At 35.6% G+C, this 10750-nt stretch overlaps 1 long non-coding RNA gene across 1 annotated transcript; it reads right to left on the bottom strand.

Annotated features, from left to right (window-relative positions):
• Positions 1–6069: 6069 nt before the first annotated feature.
• On the bottom strand, positions 6070–7598 carry LOC143460581 (uncharacterized). Its single transcript, XR_013117908.1, has 3 exons — positions 7146–7598; positions 6484–7030; positions 6070–6403 (listed from the first exon to the last, which is right to left on the bottom strand). It is a non-coding gene; the product is annotated as an uncharacterized LOC143460581 (long non-coding RNA).
• Positions 7599–10750: the final 3152 nt, after the last annotated feature.

The raw sequence follows: 10750 nt of genomic DNA, 5'->3' as shown, positions 1-10750 counted from the left end.
GCTTGGGAAACGATTGGACCGGAAATAACGACGTCGTCAGTTTAGTTATTCTTAGCGTGGAATAATCACCCTGCGGTCTTAAATATGTGTCGATGTGTGCGCTTATTCGCGTGGATCGCAAAATAACGGCTAACTATATCGGAAAATCGCACAAATAGCAAATATTTGCCACCCAACGTCACGATAAATACGGCAATACAAGCAACTAATGGCTGATTTACACAGATTGTAAGTTTTAAGCGTAAATTATTACTAGACCAGGCCATACCACGCTTATGGCGTATACAGCAATACGTACGTCGTAGGTTGCAAACATGTCAGCAGTGCTCATGGAATGCGGCAATGTATGACGTCACGTTGTACAAAATATTTACAAGGAAGCAACACGCAAAGGTACAAGATTAATATCCCTAAATCCAACTACAAATTACATTCAAAATTTGATATATTGATTGATGATGTTGCACGAAAAGTTTCCTCGTGGGAGGCTTACGTTCATTGCAAGTTGTAGCTTATGTTAAGACAAACAATTTGGCCGAAACACGCACATTTGCAGAACATATACAGCATATATATAAATATTAAAACATTACCCCAATCTCAAACAGCATTGGACAAAGTCTTTCACTGCAATACTTTTACCATTTACTGCTGATTTTATCATTTACTGCTGATTTTATCATTTACTGCTGATGGCAATAAAGTGAAGTGAAATTTAATGAATTATGAAATGTACGTAGCTTTTGTTTTTAAAATAAAAATTTTGAAATGCATAAAAACTACAGCAATTTCTGTCCATAATTACAATTATAAACAATGAACTAATTTACTGAATAAGGCTGTAAAAAGTTTATATACATATGAATATGTATAGTTAATTTACAATCATTTTCTACATGTTCTGTTAAATGCAATATACAGTATAAATTATCATCACATACGTTTTATATTTTAGTTGTGTCAAGTTTTTATTTTCAAAGATCACTACCATGAGAATATAGAAGTCAGATAGTAATTTTATACAAAAGTACATCGCAAACTATCATTCTATCATAAAATACAAGCTGCCTAGATTATTGATATGATAAATTGTCTAAATCAGTTGAAATATTGATGCTTTGTGATCATCAAAATCAAATGACTTCTACAGCATTCGTCAAAACAAGTTCTCTACTTTGTCCCTCTCTTTTATATGTACCGTATGAGGGAGTTATTTTTCTATGTCTCTATTATATTGTTTCTCTAGTCCCATGTTGGAAAAGTGGTTTTCAAAAGCTTAATTTACAACCATCTTTGTAAAATTCATTTTTAATTAGGTTAGATCTACAGTTCTACACGCTGATATTTTGTGAGCGAATTTTACGTTAACTCTACTCGGCCGGGTCTATCAGTTTTCCCTCAAAGTTAACTTAAAGAAATATAATTCCACTTGTGCGAAATCTTTCTGCGGACCTTTCTTAGTCTGAATATATTTAGTATTTCACAAAAAAAATTCATTCCATGCAGACCTAAGTTAATTTGCATTTAGGTCAAGCTGATCGATTCTGCTCTAACACAACTCAAGTCAAGATCTTTACAAAACTGACTTAAATCAAACATGAGTCAGATCAAATTCAGTGAGTTTAGTCTTTCCATCTTAAACATCACTTAAACAGTAAAACAAACTCAACAAAAAAGTGTACACAGCAGACATATAAGATTATATCTATAAGCTGATATAGATATGTCAAAAACTTTGTTTTTTCAAACATGCCATTTCATAAGTTCTATCTAGTAACATAAAAAAATGTTTTTTTTTATCATTCTATACAACAAAACACCAATATATGCACAGAATTTTCGGGAATAACAAAAATGAGTCCTATGCTTCGGTGATGATGAGACCACTATACCAAGATTTGGTCGATAATTTCACATCAAAATTTTCCAACTTGCTACTGTCATGTGACCGTTTTCTATTAAGATCGCTACATTAGCGTATTACCTTGCGGTACCAGCAGCACCAGAAAGACGGCATCTACTTTTTATAATTTTCATTTTGATGTCACGCATAGCATTAGCTTATAGGCCTATACACCTTCCATTTGTTCATCAACATTCAAGAATAGTCTTTGAAGTGACGGTATGTTGGCTGATGAGCTTGCACAATATATTGATGAGCACAATAATTGAACGTTTGGGGCCAAAAAATATGTGGCTGCTGTTTAAAAACCTGAGGTGGCTGTTCTACTAAAAAAAGTGCTTGTAAAAATGATAGATAAGTGTCAGAACCTAAAAATGTAGTAAAATGTACAAAATGTATGTAAACATACTTGACATTAATAAATTGTGTCTTTCATATAATTTAAATCTTTGATCAAATTAATATGGGTGTCTTAATATATTATATACTATCTGTCTAAAAATCATCACAGCAAACCAACTAAGTTCAGATTTTGCCCCTTCTTGTATGACAACTCTTCCTTTTATTTCAATTCTTTGAAATATTTTAAAGTCTGCATGTTTTAGTTTTGAAAAAAGATACACATTTTAGGTACACCTTTTAAAGCCCATTTTTCTTTTCCGGGGCAATCCCAGGCATATTTGTGAATGTTCAATGTTTTTAATTATATGTTAGTTTGGTAATTCTTCTTCAGCACCTTGGCTTTTGGTATTACATAGGAATATTTTTCAAAGACATTATAAAAAATAATTTTTTATGAGCAAAGTTCAAATATGAAAAATACAGCCTACCAACTAAGTGCCCCTTTCTGGTATATTCTGAAAAAATGAAAACTAGCAATAATGTTAATTATTTTGTTAATGTTAATTTTTTTGACTTGTATCATTTAACAGACCAAAGGAATCCAGTGCAAAAATGCCATCACAATTGGGGTAGCAGGGGTCTAGTATACAAACACAACACATTGTGCAATTTTGCATTAATCCCGATCACAGTAGCATAGAACTTACTGCTGCAAAACATAAACATAATATTTGTTTGGGTTAAGCTAGACTATACATACTATAAGTGGTTGCAATAAAAGCAGGAATAAACATTTTGTTAAAAAAGTGCTAACATGTTTCGAACAACATTTGTTCTTTATCAAAGCTGGAATGAATTACACACTCATTGTTTTCCTGCCATTATCTTTGTCTTCTGCACGCTAATAGCTCATATTTCTTATGTAATTAGGTTGTTCCCTTCTTACTTTAATATAACATTGTAGAGTACAAGTCGATAATTAACTACTGTAATTTCTAGCTTACTTCTTAGTACAGCCTACTTCGTAGCAATAGCCTACTTCTTTACTTACTCCGACTCAGGCCTTCATGCACAGATGCACCAGTGCAAAGTAGCATATACAAAAAAACAATTTCTACCTTGTACCCTGGCATTTTGAGGTCTCTTATACTTTTGCACTCCGACTTGAAGGCCTGAAAGGGAAGAAGTTTCGATGGAATACAATAAAAAGTATGACGTAATAATTCCTCAATGCTACCTGATACTCGATCTAATTATGGGCGTGCAAAACTAAAGAAAATCCGCATTTTGAACCTGATTGCAAAGAAAGGTCCTCAATTTACACTCAAGTATTTTGTGTCACCTGTCAAGTCTGTTATCGTCCGAACTACTGCTTATGACAATTAGCACAATCGCATATCAATAAAATAAATTATGTGACAACGCCGGTTTTAGACGGGTTCAGTTATTCTCAGTCGTTGAACCGTCGTCATAGGGTTGTGATGAATCGATCTTTTTGGGCGACGGCCTTGCTTTTCTATATTTTTTTAACCCAGCACAAGTGGAACTTAAAGGTTTATTCCGGGAATCATCAGTAAATTGAGGTTAGAGAAACCTGTTGCTCGTTACAATCTAAAACAAGTCGAACTCTAAGCTAGGCTAGCATGAAAATGCACTTGAAGTTGCCAGATCGTGACGTCATTATAATCTAATCGTGTTGTGGTGTCAAAAAGAAGTGACGTCACATAAATCGAGGAAATGATTTTCCAAAAATTGTCTTCCGAGCTGTTTAAGACGTAGCAATGACGTCAAAACCCTAAACTTTAACCTGCCAAAAAATCAGCAACTTATCATGCCCATAATACTCTTGAAATGAGAATAAACATGACCACCTTTAGAAACCGTTGCTGAGCCACTAATATCATCGAAAAATAAATAAATATTTATGTGGTTGTTTGACGCTGTACTTACAACTGTAAATATTCAAACCATCATACAACCTTTATTCACAGTATTAAACTCTATGAAAACAAAAATGTACCGTAATGGTTTCGTTGCGCTAAAACAAGATATTACGGGCTTAATTTAGAGCAAATTGATTGTTCGGTGGATGCCACCGTATTAAATTTTAGCCAAAATGGATGACTTGTGCACATAGGAAAATTCTTCACAACTTTTATGTAGTGCACCAAAACAGGGTTCAGCTGGATTGGGCGCTGCTGTGGCGATTGGCACAAACCACTCTAAAATCAAGACAATTTCGCAACCAATTATGACGTCACAAAATGTCTACGTGCCACGCTGTACACAGAGCGCTACAGTGCAGTTGAGAGTGAACACCGTATTGGAAGGAATAAAGTTGAGTAGAGCTGTACCACTTCTCTGGTTTGTTTTTGGGTGTGTCAAATCAAAAGTTGTAAAAGACTTTCATGTATAAGTCTCTATGCTCTTTGGCCGTAATATGCTAATAATTCTGTGCTTGTGGTACCGCCATTAAACGAAAAGTTGTTTTATTGTTGAAGTGTTCTGGTTTTTAATTCTGGCCTGACCCTGTGTTCACTGGGAAGGACACACATTCGTAACATTACATTTGGGGTCAGGTTCTGAAAGTCAAGCTGCATAGCACTGCTGCTTAACGTAAGTGAGCAGACTTTATTCACCAGAAACTCTATCATTGGTGACCCCATAAAACTCTACACTTCTAGACTAAGTAAATTTCGTTCGCCCACTAAGACTAAACGCATTTTAAAAGCAGCGTTAAAAGCTTATCAAAAGCGACACTACGAGTATCCTTCTGAATTGATAACATTTTTCACTTTCCATTTATTGCAGAGCGAAGGCTAACAAAACCGGGAAAATTTTAAAAAAGTTGTGGCACTCGCTCTCAATTTTTGCTCACTTCGATAAAGGAAATGAATAGCATGGAGTGATTTTCAACCAGGCAAGCTTGGTTCGGAGAAGGCAACCTCGTTTTCGCAACAGTGAGTAAAAGCCGCTACCACTTAGTGCAAGTGGAGCCAGGGTGTCGACTGTCGAACCGAAACTAAATCTTTAAACCTTTTAAGTTTAAACCTATTTGAGAGGATGCTTTTCGGCAACCGAAATCAAAACTTAATGAATCAATTATTCTGAACTCAAACGAATGAAGACAAAGAGACCAAAACCCGATTTGTCCTATTTATTATAATAACTTAAATGTTTTACGGCTAAAGCTCTTGACGACTAATCACTAAGAAATTTGTCAGCCATAAGTCGAAAATGTGTAAACCACTAACGGCGGCAGACTAGTTGTCGGCGCGGCGGTCAGTAAAAGCGTGATGGTAAGGTCACAGCGATATAACTTCTTTTTTGATAACACATCAACTGTCGTTTGATATTTGGAAACTTGCTCTGAATAACTCTGTGTGAACACTCCCTTTAGTACGTTCCCAAGTTGTTTCCAGCACCTGTGCTGATAAGAAGTTTTTATTGGAATTGCCCGATTCTTAACTTTATACTGATAATAATTTATCTCCGTGTCAGCTTCAACTACATGTATCTCCCATTGCCCACATTGGTTTCCTCGCTGCACCTGTTCTGAAATGCTGCATTTTTCTTGTCGAACATTTTGACTCGAATAACTTCACGTTTTATAAGCTCGCAATTCTACCAGCGAGCAGAGAGAGAGGTAGATGAGCTTTCTACGCTAGTCATGGTGATTACAACTCAATAGACATCTTATAATCAATGGTGTTTCTATGTTCTTGATTATGTGAAATATTGAGAAAGACTGTACAGCATCTACAATAAAAATTTTCTTGTAAACTACTTCTGATGTAATATTAAAACTTTTCGGCTGACAAGAGGTTAGAGTATTCTAACCGCACGCAACAATAGAGTCAGATAATTCAACAGGTAAACTAAGTTAACGTAACATAAGTTAAGACAGATATAAGTAAGCTCTGCAGGTCCTTGTTTCGATCTCAGTTTCGTGAGGCTTCATTATTTTACTCTTCCGCCATTGACTGTGAAAAGCGAAAACGTGCTGCCCGTTGTAGAATGGTCAAACAAAAAAGTTTGAAGACCACAAAAGCGTCCAAGTCCCGAGCGCTTAAGACGTGCAGTGTATAAATTACAGTGGTGCTACAACGATGGAAGGTTAGCGCGGCCAGCAAATTCAAACGAATGGTTTAAAGAAGGCTGAAAAAAATGTTTATATTAAAATTAAACAAAACTAAATCAAAACCAGCAAACACACAAGTTTAAAAGGTTATTTTTACCAAAAACAACATTCAGGAAACAACGAGGACATGCTTAGAAGCTGTTATTGTGCACGTCTCATGGCAAACCTAAAACCTGCCAGAAGAAACACCACCCCAACAAGGATCGCGATCCCGTTTCTGTGTCCAGGGTAAGGGCGTGATATTGGAGTTTTCAGTTGCACAAAAACATGTAAATGAATGAGAAAGTTCTCTAAAAAAGCACACCTTAACGTTGCCATAAGCAGTTGGTTTGTATTTAAAGTTAAAATGGTGACCATGACGTGGTTATGACAGTGACTAAAACACACGTAATTAAGTAGCCTACTATAGGCCTACTACAATGACTTAGGAAATTTAAATTAAATTAAATTAAATTTAAGTTTTTGTTGAATACGCCAAGAGAACATCCTGCGCGAGTGAAGGTAAAAATTGTTGACATATCAATTGAAGCAATTGCGGAAATGATGGACATCATAATCTTCTGTTTGTGATGAAATAGCCAGTAATAAATTACCGACATTACTTCTTGATCAAGTTCGCCGTAAATATCTTTATGCTCCGGAAACTAGCAAAATAAAACAAGAACTAGACCAAGATATATCCTAAAAGAATATTCTAGTTTGTTTTGTTATTCATAAAGCCAATAATACAATCAATACATTATTTCGATAACAACTTACTATACGTTAAACAGGAAATTCTCGTCCAGTGTGACAGGACCGTTAAGTCATTACTTCATCTCATGGAAGCAAGTTTGTAGAGTGTCAATTTTTATGGTACTTTGTGTATAACAGACACAACCCTGCCTACCTTCAGCGCTTTATTATTGTCAACTAAGAGACTCGTAACATTCGTAACGTGTAGTTCCTTAAATACATTGCTGGACCTTTTAGCTTTTTTATTGGACATTTAAGTATTTTCCACATTTGTTTACCGCGGGATATTTCCTTAAACTCTGCTAGTTAAAGGTTGAAGGATGAAAGCTGAAGGTCGGATTGAGAGACAGCGACAGTAAATCAGCGGTTGTTGTTCTGAGGTAGCTTCCAATTCATTAACATGAGACAGGGAACAGTTGTACCATTTAACTACAGTACCAATAAAGTTTTTCAATAGTCATCGCCATCGCAAGCTGCAAATTCTGTGGGCCTATATTCTGTAATGATTATTTACAGGATTATATACACACTGTTAATACAAATAGTTTTCAAAAACTATTCGATTTCAGCAAAACCGACACTTAAAAAGCTTTTTAAACAGAAAACAAAATAGAACGATCAGCTTTTTGAATTTAGAGGCTAAGCCGTTACAAATATTGTAAGATTTGTGATCTTGGTGCTGGTTCCACAGACTGCTTTGAATGATAGAAAGTAGTACGATTGATTTTGTGGCGCCATTTTGTAAGCATTTTGGTCGCGTTATACTCGATTATTATTTTACATGTTTCTACGAAATCCTAACACACACCAGGCTACTTGTTTATGCAATACCGACATTAGACTACAATTGCCTTTCTATGCTTTGATGAGGGAAGCGCAATATCAATTTTATTATTTTGTTTATTCCGTTATTCATCTGATGTCTTGTACATCATCCCTGAGTCCCTTCCCTTGTTTGCCCAAACAGTTCAGGTAATTCCTGGATAAACTTATTATTATTATTACTTACAACTTATTAGGCAGACGCCTTACGTCATATGCGAAACTAGATAAAAGAAACTGACCTATCTTTGCTTTGCTTGTAATACATGAAACCTATACGTGAAACGTTAGTTTTTTTTAGTGTCTTATTTGTATTATAGCGAACTTACTGCGATTTTTCTGGTTTTGAAAACTAATTCTACTGTTTTTTTTTGTAACAAAACATGAGGGTAATAATGTAAAATGTAAATGGATTGTGACGAAACAAAGCAAACACCTTACGGAGAAAATGAGCTGCCTTAAAAGTCTCGGCTCGTGCTTTTATGGTCTTATGCTGTATTAGTTATAAAATTTTAAGTCGTGTCGATATCCTGTTTTGATTTGGTAATTTAAAAGATCGAAAACTTTTCGTCCCAAAACAATAATGCTGCATAAACGTCAGTCGCCTCGCTTCTACCTCTTTGCAAACAAACAGTAAAATTTTGCTGCAATGAATAAAGTATTTTCGGCCGGTTTTGTCCCTGACTATGAGAAATCTTGTATTTCATCGTTTCAAAAGATGGTGAAACTTGTTAATGATTTACGATTTTAACAAGATTGCTTTACTCTGAAAATAATTGACGAAATAGGTTTATATGTGACTTATACCTGACTTAGTGTTTGCTGTAATATCATAAAAGTGAGTGGGTGTTTTGTTGTTTACTTGGCGGTGGTTTTTACTCGAATTTGTATACCAGTCTTGGTCGGGACAAATAAGTTTTATTTTTCCCCGCGTTAGGATTGCCAGTTCGTTTGTGTCTACGTATAGGCCAGCTCGCTTGTTTGGCAGTTTAAAATATTTCAGCAAAAAAGCTACTGCAGTACCTCGGGGTTACCAAGTTATAAAGCAACAACACAATTTCCATATATCGATAGGGATTTCTAGCTGCTAACATTAGTTAGATCGACAGTTTTTAAGAAACTTTGTTATCTTTTGTTTCCTTGCTTTGATAAATGGCAGAAATGGAGTAAGATAAAATCTCCTTTTTAAAAAACTTAGTATAGCGTTTCCGGTTTTAATCACGGCCTTAACCCTATTTACACTAGGTTTGGCTTCTCATGCACACAGTCACAGCGAAACGTGGCGTACAGTTGCATTGTTTGCTGTAGAAACTTGAAATTTGGTGACTTTTCCTAAAAAAATGTTCAGCTATCTGTCCATGTTTGTTTTATAAATTTGGATTTTGTAATTTTTGAGATGTTGTCATATTTTCATAATTTTGCTCTTTCTGCATTGAAACGATTTTTGTTTACTCATTTACGCACCGCTAACTCGACTAACTATTCCCTTGTGTTTTCTTCTCGCGGTCAGCTGGCTTTCCGCACAGCAGGGGCGCGGCGTAACAAGAAAAACTTCCAGAAATGTATCACTTGTACAAATACTTACACTAAATGCACTTTCTTTAGTTTTACAATTATGACGTATACAGGAAGCCAGATGTTTTTGCTACTAACCTGTAAAAATCCGATCAGTTTACGACGTATAGTTTTCGAGTAATTAATGATTGAAAATGTGTGTGCAGTGTCGGCCACACCTAGTTCAAATAATAAAGTCGCGAGCCCGGTTCGGATAGGGTTAATTTAAGTTTTTACAAAAGTCTTAAATTTGTTTATTATGTACAACCAGAGTTACGCAAAATCCAATACAAGCAGAAAGTTGGCTACCGTCTCCTTGCGTGGACGGCTTGATGTTCAATTACCTGTCCATTATGGAAACAGGGAATAAGACAAAAGATTTGAAAAGGAGTTTCAAATGGCTTGGTTAGTTATAGCATAATGAACGACACAAGAGCGATAAACGTTAAACCGATGAGGTTTGGAGTTGTCTTGTTGAAATCGTTTGCTTTGTTCCTTTTATATTTTTATTTGTTAAAACAACATCATGAATTCACGGTGATGTTTGTGAACTATTAAAACTGTTTTTCATGGGTTTGGAAGCCATTGTGCTCAACGTTACGTTTGTTTCAAACGCATTGGTGTGTTAAGTATTTCCACTAAGGTTATTCACATCTCTGGTAGTTCGCAACTCGATTTACGATTTATTAAAGAATCATTGTTTGTTTATTAAAGACTTGACCAAACCTACTGAAAACCAGTTTGGCCTGACATATAGGAAGTTCCTGTTCAAACTTGTTCATTTACCAACGGCATCTGTAGACAGTAGTGATATGTATCGAAGTAGCTCTACTCAGGTAGTCTACTTACGTAAGGTTCTTCTACTCCGGCTACATGCTTCAGTAGTTTTGTTTCTGGGTACTTAAACTTTGACTTTGAGTATTTATGAGGGCAAAGTAACGTACTCGAGCAGTTGCGCTGTTTACTCAAAGAGAAAGTAGTTGACTTGATAACTTGCAAGACGATATGTGTGATTACTTGCGGAAAACTACAAACACCAGCGAGCCGCAAAATCAGTAGCGTCATTACAAATACAGTAAACGATGCATCGATAATTTATAATGAACAATATTGGATATTACTATTCAGCTAAAGCAGCCACTAAAAATATGTCGGCGAGCCACAGTTTGCCCATCTTTGTTAAAGACTATACTTGCTGGCATTAGATGTCATCGTTTTCGTTTTGCAATGTATTTAAGTAGACTGAACTGAGC

This window comes from Clavelina lepadiformis, chromosome 5, assembly GCF_947623445.1.
Source record: "Clavelina lepadiformis chromosome 5, kaClaLepa1.1, whole genome shotgun sequence".
NCBI lineage: Eukaryota > Metazoa > Chordata > Ascidiacea > Aplousobranchia > Clavelinidae > Clavelina > Clavelina lepadiformis.
Note: the sequence above shows the minus strand (reverse complement) of the source record. Positions and strands in the feature narration are given on the sequence as shown.